The following is a 26781-nucleotide window of genomic DNA, read 5'->3' as shown; positions in this document are numbered from 1 at the left end:
TCCCCAGCAATTACAGACCAGTCAGTCTCACGTCTGTCGTCTGCAACATGTTAGAAAGGATTCTGAGGGATAGGATTTATGACTATCTGGAAGAGCATGGCTTGATTAAAGGCAGTCAGCGCAGCTCTGTGAGGGGCAGATAATACATCACAAACCCTATCAAGTTCTTGGAGGATGTTTCAAGACAAGTTGATGAGGGTCGAGCGGTGGATACTGTGTATCTGGACTTCACCAAGGCATTTGATTAGGTTCCCCATGGTAGGCTCGTTTAGAAGGTCAGGAGGAATGGGATGCAGGGAAATTTAGCTGTCTGGGTAAAGATTTGCTGGTCAACAGGAGACAACGAGTGTTAGTTGAAGGAAAGTATTCTGCCTGGAAGTCAATGGTGAGTGGTTTTCCACAGGGGTCTGTCCTTGGGCCTCTACTCTTTGTAATTTTTATTAATGACTCGGCTGAGGAGATTGAAGGATAGGTTAGCAAGTTTGCAGATGACACAAAGTTTGGAGGTATCGTTGACAGTATAGAGGACTGTTGTATGCTGCAGCGTGACATTGACAGGATGCAGAGATGGGCTGAGAGGTGGCAGATGGAGTTCAACCTGGATAAATGTGAGGTGATGCATTTTGGAACGTTGAACTTGAAAGTTGAGTACAAGATTAAAGCCAGGATTCTTGGCAGTGTGGAGGGACAGAGACAGTTTGTATCGACAGTATGAATGTTTGAGCACTTATTCAAGGGCATGCAGGTAGCTACCAGAGGAAGTGATGGGGGCTGGGATAATTGCGACATTTAAAAGGCATCAAGATGAGTATGTGAATAGGAAGGGTTTAGAGGGATATCAGCCAAGTGCTAGCAAATGGAATGAAATGAGATGAGAATATCTGGTTGGTATGGACGAGTTGGATAGGAGGGTCTGTTTCCAAGCTGTGCACCTCTGTGACTCTGTGCCTCTGAATAGTCTATTGCCTAGAATTTCAGACAGGGTTTGGTTTGTGTGTCTCTCTCATGCTTCCTCAAAATATGCAAACCCTATGTCTCCAAATTTCCACAAGACTCTAAGAATAAAAAAAAAGAGGGTCAGCGCTGAGGGAGTGCCACACTGTCAGAGGGTCAGGACTGAGGGAGTGCTGCACTGTCAGAGGGTCCATACTGAGGGAGTGCTGCACTTTCAGAGGGTCAGTACTGAGGCAGTGCTGCACTGTCAGAGGGTCAACACTGAGGGACTGCTGCACTGTCGGAGGGAAAACAATGAGGGAGTGCTGCACTGTTAGAGGGTCAGTACTGAGGGAGTGCTGTACTGTTAGAGGGTCAGTACTGAGGGAGTGCTGCACTGTCAGAGGGTCAGTACTGAGGGAGTGCTGTACTGTCAGAGGGTTAGTACTGTGGGAGTGTTGCAAAGTAAAAATGTCAGTTCTGAGGGAGTGCTGCGCTGTCAGAGGGTCAGTAATGAGGGAGTGTTGCAGGTACATAGATCCCTTAAAATTGCCACCCAAGTGGACAGGGTTGTTAAGAAAGCATAGGGTGTTTTGGCTTTCATTAACAGGGGGGTTGAGTTTAAGAGCCGTCAGAACTTGTTGCAGATCTATAAAACTTTGGTTAGACCGCATTTGGAATGTTGCATCCAGTTCTGGTCGACCGATTATAGGAAAGATGTGGATGCTTTGGAGAGGGTTCAGAGGAGGTTTACCAGGATGCTGCCTGGACTGGAGGGCTTATCTTATGAAGAGAGGTTGACTGAGCTCGGACTTTGTTCATTGTAAAAAAGGAGGAAGAGAGGGGACCGAATTGAGGTATACAAGGATGAGGGTAGAGCAGTGGATGGAGTGTACATGGATTTTAGTAAGGCATTTGATAAGGTTCCCCATGGTAGGCTTATGCGGAAAGTCAGGAGGCATGGGATAGAGGGAAATTTGGCCAATTGGATAGAAAACTGGCTAACCGGTCGAAGTCAGAGAGTGGTGGTGTATGGTAAATATTCAGCATGGAGTCCAGTTACAAGCGGAGTTCCGCAGGGATCAGTTCTGGGTCCTCTGCTGTTTGTAATTTTTATTAATGACTTAGATGAGGGAGTCGAAGGGTGGGTCAGTAAATTTGCAGATGATACAAATATAGGTGGAGTTGTGGACAGTGAGGAGGGCTGTTGTCGGCTGCAGAGGGACTTAGATAGGATGCAGAGCTGGGCTGAGGAGTGGCAGATGGAGTTCAACCCTGCCAAGTGTGAGGTTGTCCATTTTGGAAGAACAAATAAGAATGCGGAATACAGGGTTAATGGTAGGGTTCTTAGTCAGGTGGAGGAACAGAGGGATCTTGGGGTCTATGTACATAGATCTTTGAAGGTTGCCACTCAGGAGGATAGAGTTTGTAAGAAGGCCTATGGAGTATTATCGTTCATTAGCAGAGGGATTGAATTCAAGAGTCGTGAGGTGATGTTGCAGCTGTACAGGACTTTGGTTAGGCCACATTTGGAGTACTGTGTGCAGTTCTGGTCGCCTCACTTTAGGAAAGATGTGGAAGCTTTGGAGAGGGTGCAGAGAAGATTTACCAGGATGTTGCCTGGAATGGAGAGTAGGTCGTACGAGGATAGGTTGAGAGTTCTCGGCCTTTTCTCGTTGGAACGGCGAAGGATGAGGGGTGACTTGATAGAGGTTTATAAGATGATCAGAGGAATAGATAGAGTAGACAGTCAGAAACTTTTTGCCCGGGTACAACAGAGTGTTACAAGGGGACATAAATTTAAGGTGAAAGGTGGAAGGTATTGGGGAGATGTCAGGGGTGGGTTCTTTACCCAGAGAATGGTGGGGGCATGGAATGCGCTGCCCGTGGGAGTGGTAGAGTCAGATTCATTGGCGACCTTTAAGCGGCATTTGGATAGGTACATGGATGGGTGCTTAATCTAGGATAGAAGTTCGGCACAACATCGTGGGCTGAAGGGCCTGTTCTGTGCTGTATTGTTCTATGTTCTATGTTCTACAAGATAATGAGAGGCATAGATATAGTTGATAATCAGAGACTATTTCCCAGGGCAGAAATTGTTAATACGAGGGGTCACAGTTTTAAGCTGTTTGACGGAAAGTGTCGAGGGGATGTCAGAGGCGGGTTCCTTGCGCAGAGAGTTGTGAGAGCATGGAATGCGTTACCAGTAGCAGTTGTGGAAGCGAGGTCATTGGGGTTATTTAAGAGACTGCTAGACATGCATATGGTCACAGATATTTGAGGGTTCATACATTAGGTTGACCTCACGTGAGGATCAATGGTCGGCACAACATTGTGGGCTGAAGTGCCTGTTCTGTGCTGTACTGTTCTATGTTCTATGTTCTATGAAGTGAATCTGTACCTTTCGACCATCTGCACCCTGTACTGACAGATAGAGCTCCCTCAATACCTTTGAAACCATCCCCTCAGTATGTTTATCCCCAAAGCACCTCAACAGAACATTCATACCCACAACACCTCAGAAAGCAAACCTGTTGCCCCCTTGGACCGTGTTCATCCCCAAACCTGTTCTCACTGTGATGACCCACTGCCACCTCCAAGATTAGAGCCCAGGTTCCCAGAATATTATTTGAGTCTCTGGATTGATCATAGAATCCCTAAGATGTGGAAGCAGGCCATCCGGCCTATCAGGTTCACACTGACCCTCGGCAGAGCATCCCATCCTACACCCTCTATTCCTGGATCCCTTCATTTTCTCTGGCTAACCCACCTAGCCTGCACATTCTTAGACAGTGAGAGGGAACTGGAGCACCGGAGTCTGACATGGGGAGAATGTGCCAACTCCACACAGACAGTCGCCCGAGGCTGGAATAGAACCCGGGTGGGGTGAGGCAACACTGAGCCCCCGTGACAATCCCACCATCTCCTCCCCGTTGATGACCATTTGATGTTTATACCCGGGGAGTATCTAACTTTTCTCGCGTTTATTTAACAAAGATTAGGGACAAGGGCAATGCCTCCATAAGCTCAAGATGCTTAATCCCCCTCGAAAAAAATATTTATATCAATAAAAAAAGAGACTTTATTCACAAAAAAAACTTTACGTACAAACATCGTCACTAAAGTTCGGTTCTGTACAGTCTTTACAACAAATCTTTGTCATGACATATATACTCCCCTTGGCTGATTAATTGAAATGTTAAGTCTGAGCTGTTCCTTCTGAATTAACATCACAAAGTTACATTAATGAGGATCTTTGTGAAGTGCCTGTGTTCTGTATCTGTTCTGCCATGTACCCCGCCCTCCGAATACAATACCTTACAAAGCCGTAAACCTGTTTGTCAACTTTCAACAGAAGCAGCCTCAGGGCATTGAACACAGACTGAATTACTCAGTGACACTTGGATCAGGTCAGATCAAATTCTCAAGCAAACAAATGGCTGGGGAAATTCAGTAGCAGTGGTGAAGAGAGAGAGGAACAATTCACTTTTCAAGTGACCCTTCCTCAAAACGGTCTGTTCTGAAGGAACTTTCCTGCAGAAATCACTGGATTGAAAGGTGAACTCTGTCTTTTTCTCCCTCTCCCTTCAGAGATGCTGCCGGACATGCTTAGCTTCTTCAGCAATCTCTGTATTGATGTTTCAGGTCCCTAGCGCGTCCATACAGATTGATTTTAGTGTTGAATTCTCAAGCTTGCTCTGTTCAAGAGATTGAATCCCTCTGCTGCAAAGATGGGTCAGTTACCACAGCTAACAGGTTCGTGATACCAACATTGTTGGCTCAATCTCTATCATGCCTGAAATTACCATGAAGCCTCCAGCTTCTCAACCTCGCCCCTCACCTGAGGTGTGTGACTCACCAGGCCTCTCTCTCTGACAAGACAGCAGCTCTCGGGTCCTCCTGGTCTATATTAACTTCCCAACTTTAAAAGGGCAATCCAGTAAGAGAGCGCTTTACATGGTTCAGGTCAAAATCCTGGAGCCACCTCCCGAACATCACTGTGGGACAACCAAGGACAGCAGCAGGAGAGTACAGATCACCCCAATCTTCCTGGCAACTATTAGAGGGTGTGGTAATCACATGTAAGCCACATTTGAAAATAAGTTTTATAACAGGGTCACTGTGGATGGTCACTAACTCTGTTTCTTTACCTGTGTTGAAATCCGCGTAATGAAGAAGCTAAGGGTCAGTTGAAAATGACAATGATGGCCTTTCGTAGGTTGGTGTTTATTCGAGTTTGTATCGACAGTATGAATGTTTGAGCACTTATTCAAGGGTATGCAGGTAGCTGCCAGAGGAAGTGATGGGGGCTGGGATAATTGGGACATTTAAAAGGTATCAGGATGAGTATGTGAATAGGAAGGGTTTAGAGGGATATCAGACAAGGGCTAGCAAATGGGATGAAATGAGATGAGAATATCTGGTTGGTATGGACGAGTTGGACAGGAGGGTCCATTTCCAAGCTGTGCATCTCTGTGACTCTGTGCCTCTGAATAGTCTATTGCCTAGAATTTCAGACAGGGTTTGGTTTGTGTGTCTCTCTCATGCTTCCTCAGAATCTGCAAACCCTATGTCTCCAAATTTCCACAAGACTCTATGAAATAGAAAAAAAAGAGAGTCATTGCTGAGGGTGTGCCACACTGTCAGAGGGTCAGTACTGAGGGAGTGCTGCACTGTCAGAGGTTAGTACTGAGGGAGTGTTGCACTGTCAGAGAGTCAGTACCGAGCGGGTGCTGAACTGTCAGTGGGTCAGTACTGAGGGAGTGCAGCACTGTCAGAGTGTCAGTACTGAGGGAGTGCTGCACTGTCAAAGAGTCAGTACTGAGGTAGTGCTGCACTGTCAGAGGGTCAGTAGTGAGGGACTGTTTCACACTCAGATGGTCAGTACCACGGGAATGCTGCACTGTCAGAGGGTCAGTACTGGGTGAGCACCACACTGTCAGAAGGTCAGTACTGAGGGAGTGCTGCACTGTCAGAGAGTCAGTACTGAGGGAGTGCTGCACTGTCAGAGAGTCAGTACTGAGAGAGCACCACACTGTCAGAGTTTCAGTCCAGATGGCAAGCCTCACTATCAGAGGATCTGCACTGAGAGAGCACTGCACTATCAGAGGGTCAGTACTGAGGGAGTGCTGCACTGTCAGAGGGTCAGTACTGAGGGAGTGCCTCATTGTCAGAGAGTGAGTACTGAGGGAGTGCTGCACTGTCAGAGGTTAGTACAGAGAGAGTGCTACACTGTCAGATAGACAGTACTGAGGCACTGCTGGACTGTCAAAGGTGCAGGACCGAGGCAGAGGGTCAGTACTGAGGGAGTGCCACACTGTCAATGAGTCAGTACTGAGGCAGTGCTGTACTGTCGGATAGACAGTACTGAGGCACTGCTGGACTGTCAGAGGTGCAGAACCGAGGCAGAGGGTCAGTACTGAGAGAGTACTACAAAGTCATGGAGTCAGTACTGATGCAGTGCTGTACTGTCAGAATGTCAGTTATGATGGAGTGCAGTACTGTCAGAGGTTTTGGCCTGAGATTGGGGCACACTGTCGGAGCGTCAGTATAGGGCCACTCCCACACTGTCAGAGAATGAGTACTGAGGGAGTACATCACTATCAGAGGATCAGTATGGAGGGAGTGCAGCATTGTAAGAGGATCAGTTTGGAGGAAGTGCAGCATTGTCAGATGATCTGTGTGGAGGGAGTGCAGCATTGTCAGAGGATCAGTGTGGTGGGAGGGCAGCATTGTCAGAGGATCAGTATGGAGGGAGTGCAGCATTTTCAGAGGATCGGTATGGAGGGAGTGCAGCATTGTCACCGGTACAGTGTGGAGGGAGTGCAGCATTGTCAGAGGATCAGTGTGGAGGGAGTGCAGCACTGTCAGAGAATCAGTGTGGAGGGAGTGCAGCATTGTCAGAGGATCAGTGTGGACTGAGTGCAGCATTGTCAGAGGATCAGAGTGGAGGGAGTGCAGCATTGTCAGAGGATCAGTGCAGAGGGAGTGCAGCATTGTCAGAGAGTCGGTGTGGAGGGAGTGCAGCATTGTCAGAGGATCAGTGTGGAAGGAGTGCAGCATTGTCAGAGGGTCAGCGTGGAGGGAGTGCAGCATTGTCAGAGGATCAGTGTGGAGGGAGTGCAGCATTGTCAGAGGATCAGTGTGGAGGGAGTGCAGCATTGTCAGAGAGTCAGTGTTGAGGGAGTGCAGCATTGTCAGAGAGTCAGTATGGAGTGTGTGCAGCATTGTCAGAGGGTCAGTGTCGAGGCAGTGCAGAATTGTCAGAGTGTCGCACTGTGAGAGGGTTACTACTGAGGGAGCACCACACACTGAGAGGATTAGTACTAAGGAATCACCGTGCTTTGACAGGGTCAGTACTGAGTGACCACCACACTCTGTGTCGGACAGTCAGTCCTGAGTGATTGCTGCATTGCCAGACGGTCAGTACTGAGAGAGTGATGCACACTCAAAGGGTCATTACTGAGGGAGCACTACAGAGTCAGTGTGTCAGTTCTGTGGGAGTTTTGTTTCAGAGGGTCAGTCCTGAGGGAGTACTGCACTGCCAAAGTGTCAGGACTGAGGCATTGCTGGACGATCAGAAGTGCAGAAATGAGGCAGTGCCGCACGGTCAGAGTGTCAGTACTGAGGGAGTTCTGCTCTGTCGGAGGGTCAGTACTGAGAAATTGCCACGTTATCGGAGGGTCAGTACCGAGGGAGTGCTACACTGTAGGAGCATCTGTATTGAGGGAGTGCCACATTGTCGGATGATCAGTACCGAGGGAATTCTGCACTGTAGAAATGTCAGTACAAAGAGAGTGCTGCAGTGTCCGAGTGTCAGTACTGAGGGAATGCTGTTGTGTCAGAGCGTCATTTCTGAGGGTGTGCTGCAGTGTCAAAGAAGCAGTGCTGAGGGAGAGCTGCACTGTAAGAGGGTCAGTACTGAGGGAGTGCTGCACTGTCAGAGGGTCAGTACTGAGGGAGACCTGCACTGTCGGAGGGCCAGTACTGCGGGAGCACTGCACTGTCAGAGGGTCAGTACTGAGGGAGTGCTGCACTGTCAGAGGGTCTGTTCTGAGGGAGTGCTGGACTGTCAGAGGGTCAGTTTGAGGGAGGGCTGGACTCTCAGAGGGTCAGCACTGCGGGTGTTCCGTACTGTCGGAGGGTTTGTACTGTGGAAATGCTGCACTGTCAGACGATACTACTGAGAGAGTGCTGCACTGTCAGGGGGTCAGTAATGGGGAATTGCCACAATGTCAGAGGGTCAATCTGGGGACAGTGCTGCACTGTGAGAAGGTCAGTACTGAGGGAGCGCTGCATTGTCAGAGAGTCAGTACTGAGGGAGTGCGACACTGTCAGAGGATCATGACTGAGGGGGTGCTGCACTGTCAGAGGGTCAATCTGGGGGATACTTGCATTGTAAGAGAGTCAGTACTGAGTGACTGCCACACTATCAGATGGGCTGAATGGCCTATTTTCTGCTCCCATGTCTTGTGGTCTACGAGGAATATCTGAAATTGTTCCGTACATTTCTGCCTCTGCTTCCTACATACCCTGCTCAGCAATGATTCCCACGTCCAGATTCCAGATCCTGTGTTCAAACAGACTGTCTTCATTTGGTTACCACCCTCTTTTCCCAGGGATCAGATTTTCGTTTCGTGTGACTGACCTGCCAGCTCAAAGGGATATTTTCATGCTGCACGGCTGAGGTTTATTCCTCAGCTTCCATGTGCTCATCCCAAATGAATGCCACTATCCCACACTCAGCACAGTCGTGTGTTCCTTATTTCTGAGCTTCCCAATGCTAATCCACATCCAGAATGACATCCCACACTCCTCGTTTCGCAGGCTAATTGCCTGGGAGAGAGGAGTGCTAAGAGAGGAAATAAAAATATGAAAGTAGTTTACAGTGAAATTAAGGGTGAATTGATAATGAGAGAAAGAGTAGGTTGTGGAACACAGTGAGAATTTGTGCATGGACCCAGAGGCTATAGTGAATAGATACAGTTTGTCAATGCTCATTGGGACAGGGTTGATATGAAATCGTGAAGATGCTCTGTGACACAATTACATGATTGGCATATAGATAGAGAGAGATGGTTCTGAGTGGTCTGGCCTTCTTACAACCCAATAAATCCCCAAAGACGGTGGAAATATATCTCAGTTTACCGAAAGAGTTGATGGAGGAAGTAACAGGTACACTTACAAGCATTTTCAAATCCCCTCTGGCCACAGCGGAGGTGTCATCGGACTGACCATGTGGTACTGTACTTCAAGAAGGAGCATGAGATATATCAGGCAGTTACAGGCTAGTCAGGATAATATTGTGGGTGGGACGTCTGTTGGAAGAAATTTTGGGAGATATAATTAATCAGCATTTAAAGAGATTGGAGTTTATGAAGAACAGTCAGAATGGTTGTGTTAAGGGAAGGTCAGGTCTGACCAATGGGATTGCACTTTTTAAGGAGGTGATCAGGTGTGTAAATAAGGGCAATACTTTCCTGTCGTCTGCTTGGAGGTCAGTCAGGCTTTTATCAGGATCCACACTGGAAACTGATAGTGAACATAAAAACTCAAGATCCAAGGAATTTGGCGCAGACTGCTGAGTGGCAGGAAGCAGACAGTGATGGCCCAATTAGAAATCTCTGTCTGTTCATGTCTCACTGTTGGGGTCTTGCTGATGTGGCTGATAGTAAAGATTTAGATTTGAATGGTGGAGGGTTAATCATTGGGTTCATGAATGATATGAAGATTGGTTGGGTGATAAATAATGAGGATGACAGCCTTAGATTACAGAAGGATGGAGATGGCCTTGTCAGATGGACCGATCAGTGGCAACGGGAGAGGTGCCTGAAGACTGGAGGGTGCTTAATGATGTGCCATTATTGAAGTAAGGCTGCAAGGAACAGCCATTGAACTATGGAGCTGTGAGCCTGATGGCAGTGGTGGGTAAGCTGTTGGAGGGCATTCTGAGAGACAACTTACATGCATTTGGAAAAGCAAGAATTGATTAGGGATGGTCAGCTTGGCTTTGTTTGTGGAAATGCTGTGTCCAACTTGATAGAGCTTTTGAAGGGATGACCAAGGAGACAGATGAGAAGGTTTCACATGGGACACCGCTGAGTAAATGGTCAGATGACATGGCATCCAAGGAGAGAGGTCAGCACGGTGCCTCAGTGGTTTGTTTCTAACTCCCGGTGACTGTCTGTGTGGAGTTTACACATTCTCTCTGTATCTGTGCGGGTTCCCTCCGGGTGATCCAGTTTCCTCCCACCGCCCAAAGATGCCATGGGAAATGCAGCATTACAGGGATAGAGTAGAGGATGTGAGTCTGGGTGGGATGCTGTTCAGACAGTCAGTGTGGAGCCAATGGACGGAATGGCTTGCTTCTACACTGTAGGAATTCTAAAATTAATCCAGAGACAAGTAATGATCTGGGGACCTGGGCTCCAATCTTGGACAGGGATGGATGTGGGTACTTACAGTCTGAAGGGGTTTGAACGCAATCTGAGGGGGGAGCTGGGCTGAGATCTGAAGTGTTGAGGGTGTGAAAGTTTTTTGGAGGTAATGTCTGAGGGGCTTTGGGGGTTAAACACAACAAAGTGACGCTTTCTTAGATATTGAGGGAGCACTATCTGAGGTATTGAGGGAACACTTCCTGAGGTATTGACGGAGCACTATCTGAGGAATTGAGGGAGCATTATTTGAGGAAGAACTATCTGAGCTACTGAGAGGGCACTTTCTGAGTCATTGAGGGAGAACTATATGAGATATTGAGGGAGCACTTTAAGAGGTATTGAGGGAGCACTTTCTGAGGTACTGAGGGAGCACTTTCTGAGGTATTGAGGGCGCACTATCTGAGGTACTGAAGGAGAACTATCTGAGGTACTGAGGAAGCACTTTCTGAAGTATTGAGGGAGAACTATCTGTGGTATTCAGGCAGCACTATCTGAGGTTCTGAGGGAGCACTATCTGGTGGTACAGAGTGCAGAGTATAGGAAGGAACAGATGCAATTCCCTGATCATTTCCTCTGGGTCCCGAGGCACTCTGGTGTCGTAATTTGAAATGGGAGCCACTCCCCATTTCAGAAGATTCAGATCATTTTAAACAATCATTGAAAAATAACAGCAGCATGTGTCTGAAACATGGTTTGGGGGAAAACTTTCATCAATCTATTGTTACTTGTTGCTTAGAGACGTTTTAGAAAAGCCGGCACCCAAACAGACCAACGCTGTTGATGCAAGAGTTGGTGCACAGGAAGATCCAACAAGTCATCTGTAGCTGCTGTCTGTCCCCCTGGAGCAGCCATCATGTGAGATCAGGGTTCAGTCCTCAGAGAAATCATTTCTCAATCAAAACTTCAACCATGTCTTTACAGCTGTGTGTTTGTGTGTGTGTGAGAGAGAGAGAGAGAGAGAGAGAAACAGTCAGAGAGAGAGAGAGAGACAGAGACTGCCCGTGTTTGTGCGTGCGAGAGTGTGGATGCATGTGTATCTCTGTGTGTCTGTATATGTTTGTGTGTGAGAGAGAGAGTGTCTGTGTGCGTGAGAGTGAGTGGGTGTGTGAGAGAATGAGAGTGTGTTTGTCTGATCGAGTGTGTGTGTAAATGAGAGAGAGTGTGTGTATGTGTGTGTGAGAGAGTGTGTCTGTGTGTGAGAGAGAGTGTCTGTGTGAGAGAGAGTGTGTGTCTGTGTGTGCTTGAGAGAGAGTGTCTGTGTGTGTGAGAGAGAGATTGTGCCTGTGTGTGAGGGAATGTGTCTGCATGCATGTGTGAGAGAGTGTTTCCATGTGTGTGTATTTGAGGGAGCGTCTGTCTGTGCGTGTATGTGTGTGAGAGAGATAGTGTGTGCTTGTGCGTGTATGTGTGTGCGAGAGTGTGTCTGTGTTTGTGTTTGAGGGAGCGTCTGTCTATGTGTGGGGGGAGTCCTTTGTGTATGTGTGTGTAAGAGAGTCTGTGTGTGTTTGAGGGAGCGTGAGTCTGTGTGTGTGCGTGAGCATGTAAACTAGCCAATCTTGTTGGGTGCTTATGAATATAAAATCCAGCTGCTGTTTCGTGTGCATTAGTCCTTGTGTCTCCAAAGACACAAAGACTGCAAGAGTGAATTAACTGGGGAAAAGAGAGTGCTCTTCATTCCAGTGGGGATTCATCCAGTAAACCTTCCCCACACACTAACATCCCTCTGGTAATGCAGTGACTAGTCCTGCACCCAGTGCTCCAGGTACAAACCAATGTAATGTCGCCACAGTCTTACCAGAGCATGGGACAGCTCCTCATTACAGAACGGTGTCTGGTGGGGAATCAGAGGGTCAGCATGGCCCAGCTGAGGTTGGGAAGGAGAGTCCTTCAGGGTAACCCCAGCTGGTGTGGGAATTGAACACGCGTTATTGGTTGTACTCTGCATTATCAAACAACTGTCCAGCCAACTGAGCTAACTGCCTTTACTGTATAACCCAATTATATGAAGCCTGCAACTCAATAAGAGCCAGGAGCAATGCCATTCGGCCCCCACTCTAACCCAGAAGGGAGAGCACGGGAAGCTGATGAAGGAAACAAGCCCATCCCAGGTGGCCTTCTGAAATGGAGCTGGAGGACATGGCAGACCTAGCCTGATGTTTGCTTTCCCGAGACTGGCCTGCTCCAACTTACAGTCAGAGACTGAGGGGAATCTCGAGGAGATTTCACTTCTCACTGAGAGGCTGCAACTCCAATCCAAATCAGGCTGGTTCCCTCCGAGACTCACGGAAGAGTGCAGCACTCTACAGATCAGGGCCTTGTGGAGTCATAACCTCCAGTGTGGGGGCCAAGAGCTGGGAGGTAGTGTTAAGGACATAAGACCATCTGAAATAGGAACAGGGACATTCAGCCCCTCGAGCCTGCTCTGCGATTCAATAGGATCGTGAATGATTTAGCATTTGATTTGGGAGCTGAAACGCAGACAATACAGAGACAGAGAATCAAATTATTCTGCTATACGGAATCATCAGACAGGAGCTGGAACCAGAGAGAGTGAAAACACACACACACACACACACACACACACACACACACACACACACACACACACACACACACAGACACACACACACACACACAGACACACAGACACAGACACACAGACAGCCAGACACACACAGACACACACACACACACACACACACACACACACACACACACATTGTGGGATTCAGGCTGTCTGTGGGAATTTTACCACAAGACGCGAGCTCTACACTGAGGAGAGACAAAGGTGCAAAATGCTAGAGAGGGGGCAGCTGCACAGTCTGATCCCACCGATCTCACTGCTTCCCACTCCCATGAGAGCTCTTATGTATATTTCTGTGTTCCCAGCTGTCTCTCCCACATTTTTCCTTCAATCCCTATCTCACAACATCCTTCATATCTCTGCCCTGTTGCCATTTCCCTGCAGATTCCCTTCCTCCAACACTCTGCCCCTTTCATACCCCATCATGTTTTTCTGGAATGTTTAATCATTCAATCTTCCCCAAAACCAACACCTTGCTCATCTCTCTCTGCATCTTTCTCTCAGCTCTGGGGGATCTTGCTTTTCTTTTCTGTAAATCATTCTCGTTGCATCACAGCAGCTCCCACCCCAACTCCACTCTCTCAGCTCTATGCTGCTGCTGCAACTCCTCTCTCTCTCTCTACCCTATATCTCTGCCTGGGTTTTCTCTCTTGCTGTCTATCTGACCTTCACTCCCTGTCTTTGGCTCCCCTTTTTCACCTTGTATCTGTCTGACATTGTATTTCCTTTCCTGGGATTTTACTCTCCCTCTCGCCCTTTCTCTCTCTGCCTCTCTCCTGCTCTTTTTCAGTTCTTCTCACTTTCTCTCCCACCCTCTGGCTGCCCGTCTTTCTCTTAGTCTCTCCCTCCCTCTCACTGTCTGTCTACCCATCTCTCTTTCTCTCTTGTAGTTTCTCTCCCTCTGTCTCCCTAGACCCCTGTCCCAGTGACTGGGGAAGGGACATTGGGAAGAGTTTGTCTCTGTGTCGCTGGATGCTGTACAGTTAATGCGGGGGATCAACCTTTTCCTGGTCTCTCCCGAATGTTACTCCGACTGTGGGGAGGGAGTTAGTGTAAGGGACATAAAAGTACTTTTCTCTTTGAGTCTGAAATGAAGGAAAAGAGAAGGGGAGGGTGACAAAAAGAGAAAGAGAGACATGGAGAGAGTGGGGATGGAGAAATTGAGGAGAGAGAGAGATGGGCAGTGAGAAACAGGGAGAGGAAGAAGGACACATATGGAGGGAGAAGGACAGTGTGTGTGGCTGGGGAATGGTTGCAGAGTGGGATCTTTCTGTGCATGACAGCAGTCAGTCAAAAGGTGTGTTAGTCTCTGCACCATGTCCTCCAACCCAGGAGCTGTGGGTCTACATGGGAAGGGGGAGATTGGGAGACAAGGGGGGAGTGGGACAGCCAGAGATGGGGGACTGTTTGATGGGGTTTTGGGGTTGGTGGAGAAAGGAGAGGCTGCTGTGAGAGACAGAGAGATTGAGGGAGGGACAGCATGAGACGCAAAGTCTGAGACAGGATGGAGAAGAGGTGTTCAAAGTTTGTGAGAAGATTTGTAGCTCGGTTGCTCGTTGTTATGGTTCTGTTCGCCGAGCTGGGAATTTGTGAAGCAGACGTTTTGTCCCCTGTATTTAACAAACACATCGACCTGGACCCAATATTCCGGCCACTGCAGCGGACAGCTGGAACTGACAACCGGAAGTGGCAGATTCAAACCACAACAAATGCCGGAGGAAAGATCACAGAAGCACTTCACAGGAGGCTCCCAAGCACTGAGGATGTCACCTAGACAGGGGACAAAATGTCTGTAACACAAATTCCCAGCTCGGCGAACAGAACCATAACACGAAGAAGAGGTCTCCACAGAAAGGATAGTCAATGAGGCCATTCAGGGGACAATGCTGAGGATCCTGAACAGGACCAGGATCATTTAATGGGGGAGGGGGGGAATGGGCAGAAAGGACTCCATCTGTGATACAAGCCTTCTATAATTCTGGGACTGGGATCTTGCTGTGCATTAAAACAGCCACAGGCCAGTCAGTCAACCCAGACTCATTTACCTGTGTGAGAAAGTGAGGACTGCAGATACTGGAGAGTCAGAGTTACAAAGTGTGGAGCTGGGGAAGCACAGCGGGTCAGCCAGGAGAGTCGATGGTTCAGGCCTGACCTGCTGGGCTTTTCCAGCTCCACACCTTTCCACTCACCTCACTCTGCCACAGGGAGTGGGGCTCACAGCAATGTTGGGGGCAGCAAAATATTTGAGGGGGGCTAATTATTTGGGAGGGAAGATATTTGGGAAAGGGGATAAAATTGGGGAGGACAGTGAAAATGAAGTGCATAGTATTTTTGAGGGGGTACAAAATTGGGTGAGATCTTTCAAGTCTGAAATAGCGAAAAACAGAAAGGGAGGGTGAGAAAAAGAGACAGAGATGGAGAGAGTGGGGATGGAGAAGGGGATGGGAGAAAGATGGGCAGAGAGAGACAGGGAGAGGGAGAGAGTGAGAGACAGAGTGTGTGTGTGTGTGTGAGAGAGAGACAGACAGACAGAAGGACAGAGAGAGAGGGGACAGAGAGAGGGAGAAAAGGTCAAGTCAGACTAAGACTGAGGAGTTAAAACATGGACAGACTGAAGTGGTCACACTTGTTATTCAAGTTGGTTCCAACTCTCTCCCTCAATGGATTTTCACATTCCCTCTCTCCCATGCCCCTGGGTTTTGCTTCAGCCTCTCTCTCTCTCTCTCTGGTTCTGCTTCTGGGTCTGCGAAACTGTTTTCTCTTGTCCTCTCTCTCTCTGGATGGTCAGATGGTCTCTGCCTCTTGCCATGCTGGTCTCCTCAGAAGGCCTCCAGAGATTCAGGCAATCAGTCTGCAGATAAACCCTGTTTTTGTTCATTTCTGGATGATTTTCAGGAACTTTCTCTCGTTCTGGCCAATTCGGAGAATCGGTTAATAGTTTGAAGCATTGCCAATCATTTGGATGGCTTGTTGCTGTTAGTTTCTTTGTGTAGCAGGACCTGATGCCTTTCTGTCTGGGCCCTCATTTGTTTGGTAAATACCTCTGTCCAGAATAACTTTTGCCTTGTACATTATGCTGTGTTTGCGCTGTGCCTGGTGAGCGGGTTTTGTGATTTGGGAGATTTCCTTGGCTACTAAACCTTGGCTGTCTATCTGTGTTTTAGCCAGGAGGTTGTGACATCTCCCCCCAACTCATCCACTTGAATGGAAAGAAAAGAAGCTTATGCAATAAATTACAAACCTAATTTTAAAAGCTGTTTATGCTTGTTGTCAGAGTAGCCAGCTGTCTGTGCAAAAGCCATTGTGTACGTTTTCCAAACGGATGGTCTTATAGCTTCACTTGGAGGTCGTCACTGATGATGCTACCCTGCCAGGTAACGAAACGTCTGGATATCAAACCGATCACCGAGCAAACCTACACCCTAAGTCTTATAGCTGATAAGTGATATCATAAAATCATGACAAAACAGAATCAGACCGTTCAGCCCATTGAGTCCACAATGACCCTCTGAATAGTATCCAACTCACACCCACTCCCCCAATGAAATCTTGAAACCCTGCATTTCCTATCGCTATTCCAGCTAGCCCGAATATCCCTTGACACAATGGGCAATTTAACATGGCCAATCTGTCGTAATGGCAACTATGGGCAGGAAATCAATACTGGCCCAGCCAGGAACACTCAAACACTACAAATGAATTAAACTAATGTCATCACCTGGGGTGTTCCATCTACCTTCTAGCCCCTGGGGGGTGTGTCCAGGCATTATTCACCATGATCGTACCCATCTGTTACAGCCTGCAATCCTAACCACTGGTATCCCGAGATATATCAAGGTGAGTGCGGTTAGGACCACAGCCGATGTGAGAGGAGCCGAATTCTTGGATAACAGGCGATGGGAATGTTATGGTATGAACTGTTCCTTCCCATTTAAGTAAGTATGGTCCCTGGCAATGTTCCCTCTATCTCCACAGTAAGTGGGAGGTAATCATGGTAACCCATCCAAATACCGTTTTTATACAACTCCAATAATTTGGACTTCATCCTAACTTTGGTCACTTGGGTTAAGTGGAATCCCTCATACCAAGCCCAGGTGTCCTACCGAGAGTGTCCTTACAGCTGTCATTAACCCATCCCTTGGTGAGCTGCTGTCACTGACAGTGAGAGACTTTGGTGTGGGTGTTCTCCTGGAACAAATGTTTACGCTGTTTGTCACTAACCCGGGATGGGACTTTCCCTTGGCTGGCCTGCCTGAGCTCCTCCCTCAGCTCCTCCATCATCCCGTTACTGCACAGGGTGTGGTTTTACTGCTCACCGTCATCTCTGATTGGGCCCTGGATGATCTGGCTAATCGTGTTGGCGTGACCCTCCAGTTTGGTCACTAAGTGATGGTTAGCCTGATTCTCCACGAGTTGTCCCATGGGCTCCTCTGGGTTTTCAGTATTCAGTCATTCTCAGGCTCATTAGAGAGTTGTTGGGTCAGGATCCTGAGTTTATTCTCCAAATTAGCAAAGTCAGCGTACTGACCTGTAACACTCCTGCCCTGGGGGTGGACTCGTATACTGTGGTTAAATCATTAAGGGGTTCCCTTTTCTTTTGTCTGTTAATTACTTTTCTGGATTCTGTGTTTTCCCTCAAATATCCCTGTCCATTGTCCCATTATCCTGTGGGCCAGTTGGAAACATGATTATTTTAATGGGGAAGGACCCACTCTGATTACTGTATCCCTGATACATTCATTATGATTAGTGTCAGTTTGTGATAAATGTTCGTGAACAAGGAATTCCCTGTGAGTTTAATGACTAGTCCATTGTGAGAGCCTGGTATGTGTGGGACAAGCTGGGGGAGGAGCCTTCCCTCCTGGTCACAGCCCGTTTTTAATTTTGTGTCTGAGGAATTCTCCCTGGTGGGCTTCCTGGGATATCATGGTCCAAACTCTGACCCCGAGTCCAGTCTGTGTGCTTGATATCTTACTACCATGCACCCATTCTCGGGGAAACCCTACCAATCGCTTCTGATCCCTGAGCTCCTGTAACACAATGTGGAAATCCCTAAAGTCTATTTCGTATTCAGTGATTAATTAGCAGAGGGCCCAAGCCTCATTACGGGCACGATTATGGGTCGAATCCCAGGTGTCTCTCCTCCTTTCTGAGACATGGGAGACAAAGGGTCGGGCCCAGTTTCTCATCGCTAAGAGAGGTGCAGGTCATATCCCCAAAAATCCAGACAAATTGGGCCCAGAGTCTCCGGGTGAAGCTGACGGGGGGAGTGGAGGGGCATTCCCCTGGTTATTGTTCTGCAGTTATGTAGCGCCTCTGCAGGATATGCCTTATCCTGCCCTCGAGCAGTGAGGATCACTGCCTTCATCTCATCATGGATGCCCCTCCCAAGCTGTTGGCCCTCAGGGAGGGCTGAATGGCCTGCTGGACTAAGGCACATGGCGATTCATTTGGTTTGCTCCTCAGCGTCCACTCTGTGTATGACAGACTGTCAGTCAGTATCTGGGCCAGAGACGGGATCTTTTTGGTGCTGCCCACCAGCTGGGTGCCTGGAATGGCTGTTGTGTACGGAGTGAGACCATAAGCTGCTTTACACTGGGTAACCACATGATTCATGGAATCTGAGTTCGGCTGTGGCTCAGGGCTGGGGGCAAAAGATGCAGTTACCTGGGAGACAGGCAGTGGTTGACCCCATCTGCGAGCAGGTGTGGATGTGTCAGTGTGGGGCCTGTCATTATCTCCCTGGGCAGGTAGAACCCCAAAGGCACACATTATCCCATTCTGGGAGGAGTCCTGGTTCCCTAGGGATTGTATTTGCTCCTGGAACCTCCTACTTGGGCCTGATGTGTGTTGCTCCATGTTGCAGACGTACAGGACCCATGCAGCTGCTTGGAACTCATACACTGTCCTTCCAGATTGTCAATGTAACCTGAGGCTGCCTCCCCATCCCCAGAGACCCTCCTTCCACTGGATTGGGCTCTTCCCAATTGGAACTGGAGTAGTCCCATGTGGGTGAGATTTTCCTGCAACCTTCTGTCCTGCTCATTGTGTCGGAGACCTAACTCGGTCACAGTCTGTAGGTTTCCCTGGGGTGACCAGATCCCAGCTGCCTTATCCCAGCTGGTGGTCCTCCAGGCTATCGGCAGTGGAGTGAGCTTTCCAGCTTCCTTCCCCAGTTCTCTATGGGCATCTCACTACAGCTCCTGTACCAGGAATCCTTCACTGCAAGGCCAGGCTGGCTTCCTGTGAAATTCTGCAGGACTGTTTCACATTTGTCCCGGCTCGTGTTCGTGTTGCTTTGGCTGTTTCTGTATTATGGGACACCGAAGTATGTTCATAGAGTCATAGAGTTCTACAGCATGGAGACAGGCTCTTTGGCCCAAACTGGTCCATCTACACTAACCCCGTTTCCCTGCACTTGGCCCATATCCTTCCAATACGTTCCTCTCCATGTATTTGTCCAAGTGCATTTTAAATGTTCTTAAATGTATCCTCCTCGACCACTTGCACTGGTAGTTCATTCCGTATGTGTACCACCCTCTGGGTAAAAGCATTGTCCCTCAGGTTCCCTTTTAATCTTCCCCTTTCTCCTTAAACTGATGCCCTTTCATTCTTGATTCCCCAAGCCTTGGATAAAGACTGAGTGCATTCACCCTATCCATGCCTCCCATGATCTTATACACCTCTATAAGGACACCCCCTCAGTCTCCTACACACTAAAGAAAATGTCCTTGCTTGTCCAACCTCTCTCTTTATCTGTCTAGTTGAGTTCTGGCAACATCCTTGTAAGTTTCTTCTGCACTCTTTCCAGTTTAATAACACCCTTCCTATAGCAAGGTGGGTAAAACTGAACACAATACTCCAAGTGCGGCCTCACCAACATCCTGCACAACTACAACAGAACTTCCCAACTTCGATATTCCATGCCCTGACTGGTGAAGGGCCCAGTGTGCCAAAAGCATTCTTCACTGCCCTGTCTCCCTGAGTTCGGAGAACCGTGCACCTGGAATCCAAGATCCCTCTGTTCCACTACACTCCTTCAGGCCCTACCATTCCCCATGAAACCCCAGTCTTGATGTGACTTTCCAAAATGCAAGATCTCGCCCTTGTCTGTATTAAGCTCCATTTGCCATTTCTCAGCCCAATTCCCCAGCTGATCAAGGCCCTGTTGCAATTGCTGAGAACCTTCCTCACTTATTTTAGTGTAATCTGAAAACTTTCTAATCATGCCTTAAACATCCTCATCCAAATCATTGATATAGATGACAAACAGCAATGGGCCTAGCACTGACCAGTTCAGCGGCACAATGGCTCAGTGGTTAGCACTGCTGCCTCACAGCACCGTGGATCTGGGTTCAATTCCAACCTCACAGGATGGTCTGTGTGGGTTAGATTCTGTTAGGGTTAGATGTCCTACAGTATGGAAACAGGCCATTTGGCCCAACAAATCACACCGACCTGCTGAAGAGTAACCCACCCAGAGCCATTCTCCCTACCCAACATTTACCCTTAACAAATGCACCTAGCAATATGGGCAATTTAGCCTGGCCAATTCATCTGACCTGCGCATCTTTGGAATGGGGAGAAAACCGGAGCACCCAAAGGAAACCCACACAGACACAGGGAGAATGTGCAAACTCCACACAGTCACCCGAGGCTGGAGTCGAACCTAGGTACCTGGCGCTGTGAGGCAGCAGTGCCAACCACTGAGCCACCATGCCACACCAACTGAGTTTGTACGTTCTCCCCATGTCTGCGTGGATTTCCTCTGGGTGCACCGGTTTCCTCCCACAATCCAAAGATCTGCAGGTCAAGTAAATTGGCAATGCTCAATTGCCGAGAATGTTCATGGATGTGTAAGTAAGTTGCATTAGTCAGGGGTAAATGCAGAGTAATAAAGTAGGTGAATGGGTTTGAGTGAAATAATCTTCAGAGGGCAAGTGGACTTGTTGGGCCGAAGGGCCTGTTTCCACAGAGGAGGGATTCTATGATTCTATGACCGCTGAGGCACACCACGAGTCACAGGCCTCCAGTCTGACTGTTACCCTCTACTTTCTACCATCAAGCCAATTGTGTACCCATCTTGCCAACGCCCCCTGGATTCCATGCGATCTAACCTTCCAGAGTAAGGTACCATGTGGAACCTTATCAAAGGCCTTCCTGAAATCTGTAGAGTCTAGATGTACTGGCCTGCCCTCGTCAAACTTCCTGATCACTTCAATAAAGAACGCTGACTAATTTGTGAGGCATGGTCTCCCATGCACAAGGCTTTGCTGACTACTCCCAATCAAATGTTGGGAATCATGTCTCAAGATATTGAGTTTTTTGAAGAAGTAACAAAAGGATTGATGAGGGCATAGAGGTGTATGTGAGCGACATGGACTTCAGTAAGGTATTCGAAATGTTTCCACATGGGAGATTGGAGAGCAAGGATAGATCTCAACGAATACAGGGAAAACCAGTTATTTAGATATAGGACTGGCACGAAGTTAGAAGACAGAGGGTGGTTGTGGAGGGTTTGCTTTTCAAACTTGAGACCTGTGACCAGTGGAGTGCTACAAGGATCGGTGCTGCGTCCACTACTTTCCATTAATTATATAAATGATTTGAATGTGAAAATAGCAGGTATAGTTAGTAAGTTTGCAGATGATACCAAAATTGGAGGTGTAGTGGACAGTGAAGAATGTTACATCACATTACAATGTGATGGTGAACTGATGGGCCAATGGGCTGAGGGGTGGCAGATGGAGTTTAATTTAGATAAATGGGAGGTGCTACATTTTGGGAAAGCAACTCTTCGCAGGACTTTAACACTTAATGTTAAGGTCCCAGGGAGTGTTTCTGAACAAAGAGACCTTGGAGTGTAGGTTCATTGTTCCTTGAAAGGAGAATTGTAGGTTGATAGGATAGTGAATAAGGAGTTTGGTATGCTTGTGTTTACTGATCAGTGCATTGAGTAGAGGAGTTGGGAGGTCATGTTGTGGCTGTACAGGACATTGGATAAGCCAGTTTTGGCATATTGCGTGCAATTCTAGTCTCCTCCCTATCGGAATGATGTTGTGTAAATTGAAAGGGTTCAGAAAAGATTTGCAAAGACGCTGACAGGATTGGAGGATTTGAGCTAAAGAGAGAGGTTAAATGGGCTGGGCATGTTTACCCTGGAATGTCTGAGGCCGAGGGGTAATCCATATGGAGGTTTATAAAGCCATGAGAGGCATGGTTAGGTTTAACAGACAACGTCGTTTCCCTGGGGTTGGGTAGTCCAGAACTGGAGGGCCTAGGTTCAGGATGAGAGGGGAAAGATATAAAAGGAACGTAAGGGACAACATTTTGATGTGGAGGGTGTTGCGTGTATGGAATGACTTGCCAGATGAAGTGGTGGAGGCTGGAACAATTACTGCATTTAAAAGGCATCTGGATGGGTATACGAACAGGAAGGGTTGAGAGGGACTAGGGCCAAGGGCTGGCAAATGTGATGAGATTATGTTAGGATATGTGGGTGGTCTGGATGAGTTGGACCGAAGGCCCTGTTTCTGTGCTGTACGTCTCTATGACTGTAAATGTTTTGTACTGTCCATTACCAGCCATACACTTCACTGTTTCCCCTGTTTACCTTGGTCAGTTCCCCTCTCAAAAACATGTCAATGGCTTTGGTTGTGATTGTAGGGTGTGCTTTATAGTCAATTTAAAAATCCATCATCTTGCTGAATTCCACGACACTACAATTTCCCAGAGGATATCTCAGTGTGCGATTACTCCTTCCCTCAGCGTCATCACCCAATGGTCGATCTGTGATAGTCACCTCCCTGGCCGTTTGCACAACGTGTTATTCAAAGAAACACTGACACAAACATTCAAAGAGGAGTTCGGAGAACATCACTTTTGCCGATGTGACTGTCCCAGATTATACAAAGACTGAAGTCTCCCAGAATTATCACAGTGCCTTTGCAGTACACAGGAATACATTGGAATGTGGAACAGGTTTGAGCAATGAAATGCTGTTAAGTTACCTAAAAACTGTTCTCTTGCTTGTGTTTTTGACACGTGTTACCCAGAATCTGCATTCAGACTGATTCAGCTTCGTCATCTGATGCCAAATGCTTTTCTGTAATGCCTTTGTTACCCATTACTGTCAGGGTTACCCATCCTGCACTCCCTGAGACCCCTCAAGGAGGTGTCCAATAAAATATTCATGTTCCACCTTTTGTTCACCCTGTCACCACTAAATCTCATTTATCTCTGTGCCCCAGTCCATCCACCTTATTGCAGAAACTTTATCCAGTCCAAAAAAGAACATTACGATTGACTCTTTCCACAATTTCTTGTCACAGTCCAATTCACTGATGTACAGTTTCAGGAAAACTCTGTCTCTCCCTGTTCCTTTCTGCTTGTCTTCATCTACATTGCCATTTCTGTTTGGATTTGGAAAGCTCCTTTCACCTGAACCCTGGCCCTGCATCCTCTCTGTCAGTTTAAAGTCCTGTCCATAAGCCTACCGACATGGTTGGCCAGGACACTGTTCCCAGCAGTGTTGTGTTTAATTCACTCATGGGATGTTGCTGTCTCTGGCTGGCCAGCATCGCATGCCCACCCTGAGCTGCCCTTGAGCTGAGTGCCTTGCTGGATGATTACAGAGAGCAGTTTAGAGTCAACCCCATCGCTCTGGGTCTGGATCATGTGTAGGCCAGACCCGCTGCCTTGAATAGATTTCCTTCCTAAAAGGATATTCAGCAGTTAGATGGGTTATACTGGACACCGGCATTAAGGTTTGGATGAACAGTTGGGTGAGAATAGCACGAGGCCATCACCTTTCTCTGAGTACTGATCCCCGTGCACCATGAATCCCAACCCTTTCATCATGACCATTGTGTGATCCTGATACCTTCCTGCACTCTGGTGATATCACTCAGTCTCTCTCCATGTGGTATCCCTCACTGTGTGGGACTAATTGCTGCCTCTGTCAGTGTCTCTCACACTTGCAGCTACTGCAGATCCTGAGCCAATGCAATTCCCCTTTCCAGAGAGACACAGCAGAACAGGCCAGGGATGGAGACAGGGATTTTCCAGATCCCTCACTGCATCAGTCTAACTTCCCATTCTGTCTGTTTCCCTGTCTCCTGTAGTTCATCAGGCTGTTCCTGTCTCAGCCAAATTCCTAACTCCTGTCTCGTCCATAACCACATCAAAGACGCTTGGTCAGCCAGACAGAGATGGAGAGGGAGGTCTGGAGCCTTCAGTAAATCCTGCAGCCGGTAAGATCACTCACAGTAAACAGCTCAGGGAGGAGTTAGTGACCTTCTGTATTCAAATCTGGAAGACAGGACATGGACACAGAGATAGATAAGGAACAGCAACATTCTAGGCTTCATTCACACCATCTTGTGAGGGTCCTGCTTTCACCTCTGCTGTACTGATCCTCACTGAGACATCTCTCTCTGACTCTCTCTCTCAGATTCTCTGTTGCTTTTTCTCGATCCCCTCTCTCACTCCCTCACTCTCTATCTCTCACCCTCTCACTCTCATTCTCTCTCTCAGCCCCTCTCTCAACTTCTCTTTCTTACTCTCTTCCCCTCACTCACTCTCTCTCTCACCCACTCATTCACTCTCCACCTCATCCCTCTCTCTCACCTGACTCTCTCTCTCCCCCCCTGCGTGCCTCTCATTCACGTCCCTCTCTCTCTAGCTCACCTTGTTTCTCTCCCTATCTCGCTCTCCCCCTCTTTCTAACTTTCTCTCTCTCTTTCTCCCTCTTGTCCCCTTATCACACTCTATCTCTTGATCTCTCAGACTCTCTCATTTCTGTCCCCTCACTCACTCACTCATACTTGCACCTCTCTCTGTCTCTCGTTCGCCATCCTCTCGCCCGTCTCTCTTGCTCACACATTGCTCTCCCCATCTCTCACCCTTCAATCTCTCTCTCCACTCTCTCATTTTCTCCCCCATCTCTTCCCCCTCTCTGCCCCCTCTCTCCCCCACTCTCTTTCTCCCCACTCTCTCTCTCGCCACTCTCTCTCCCCCGCGCTCTCACCCCTCTCTCCCCCCTCCCCTCACTCTCCCCCTCTCGACCCACTCTCTCGAACCCCCTCTCTCAGTCCTCTTCTCTCGACCCCCTCTCTCGACCCCTGCACTCGACCCCTTTTTCTCCCGTTCGCTCTCTCTAATCCATCTCTCTCTAACACCTCTCTCTCCCCTATTTTTCCCCTTCTCTTTACCCTTCTCTTTCTCCTTCTCTTTCCCCTTCTCTCTTCCCTCTCTTCCCTTCTCTCTCCCCAATCTCTCCCAATCTCGCCTCCAATCTCTCCCCTTATCTCTCCCCCTTATCTCTCCCCTTATCTTTCCCCCTTCTCTCTTCCCCTCGCTCTTCCCTCGCTCTTTCTTCCCCCTCTCTCTCTTTCCCCCACCTCCCTGTCCCCCACCTCTCTCACTTACCTCTCTATCTCCCCCACTTCTCTCTCTCACCACCTCTCTCTCCTCTCTCTCTCCCACTCTCTCTCTCCTCACTCTCTCCCACTCCCTCTGTCCCCCTCTCTCGCCCCCTCGCCCCTTCTCTCTACACCCTCTCTCTTTATCCTTCTCAATACTCCCGTCTCTCTACCCCTGTCTCTCTACCCCCGTCTCTCTCTCTCTCCACTCTCTCTCCCCTCTCCATCTTCCCTCTTACCTCTCTCCGTCTCTTCTATCTCCATCTCCCCCTCTCTTCCCTGCTCTTTCCCCCGCTTTCTGTCTTCCCCTCTGTCTTCCGCCTCCCCCTTTCTCCCACCCTTCTCTCCCCACCCTCTCTCGCTCCCCCCTCGCTCTCTCCCTCTCTTTCTCCCTCTCTCTCTTTCCCCATCTCTTGCCGCCTCTCTTGCCTCACTCTCTCACCTTTCTCTTTCTCCCCCCTCTCTTCCCCTCATCTCCCCACTCTCTCTCTGCCCCCTGTCTCACCCCCTCCCTCTCCCCTCCCTCTCTCCCCCTCCCTCTCTCCCCTTCCTCTCTGCCCCTCTCTCGCCCCCTCTTTCGACCCCCTCACTCTGTCACATCACTCTCCCTCCCTCTCTCACTCCCTCCCTCTTTCACCCCCTCTCTCCCCCTTCTCTCTCCCTCTCTCTCTCCCCCTCTCTCCCCTCCCTGTCTCTCTTCCCCCTCTCTATATCTCTCTACCGCCTGTCTCTCTTCCCTCTCTCTGCCCACTCTCCCTCTCCTCTCTCTCCTTCTCTCTCCCCTTCTCTCTAACGTCACTCTCAGCACCTCTCTCAGCACCTCTCTCTCGCACCCCCTCTCTCTATCCCTCTCTCTCTATCTCCCCTCTCTCTCTTCACTAAATCTCTCCCCCACTCTGTTACCTAACTCTCTCCCACTCTCTCTCACTCCCTCCCTCCCTAACCCTCTCCCTCCACCCCACTCTCTCTCCCCCCACTCTCTCCCCACTTCCTCTTCCCACTCACTCCCCCACTCTCTCTCCCTCCACTCTCTACCCCCACTCTCTCTCCCCACTCTATCTCCCCACACACTCTCTCCTCTCTCTCTCCCCTCTCTCTCCCTCCATTCTCTGTCCCCTCTCTCTGTCTCCCTCCCTCTGTCCACCTCACTCTCTCCCCCTCGCTCTCTTCTCTCTCTCCCCGAATCTCCCCTCTCTGTCTCCTACTCTCCCGCCTGTAACCCCTCTCTCCTCTCCCCTTCTCTCCCCCTCCCTCTCCCATCTCTCTCTAACCACTCTCTCATCCCCTCTCTCTACCCCCATCTCTCTCCGCCTCTCACTCCCCCACTGTCTTCCTCCGCTCTCACCCCCTCTCTGTCGGCCTCTCACTCTCCTCTCTCTCTCCCCTACTCTCTCCCCATCTCTCT

The sequence above is a fragment of the Chiloscyllium punctatum genome, chromosome 4 (genome assembly GCF_047496795.1).
Source record: "Chiloscyllium punctatum isolate Juve2018m chromosome 4, sChiPun1.3, whole genome shotgun sequence".
Lineage (NCBI taxonomy): Eukaryota > Metazoa > Chordata > Chondrichthyes > Orectolobiformes > Hemiscylliidae > Chiloscyllium > Chiloscyllium punctatum.
The sequence above is the reverse complement of the archived record's forward strand: the minus strand, read 5'-3'. Positions refer to the sequence as shown.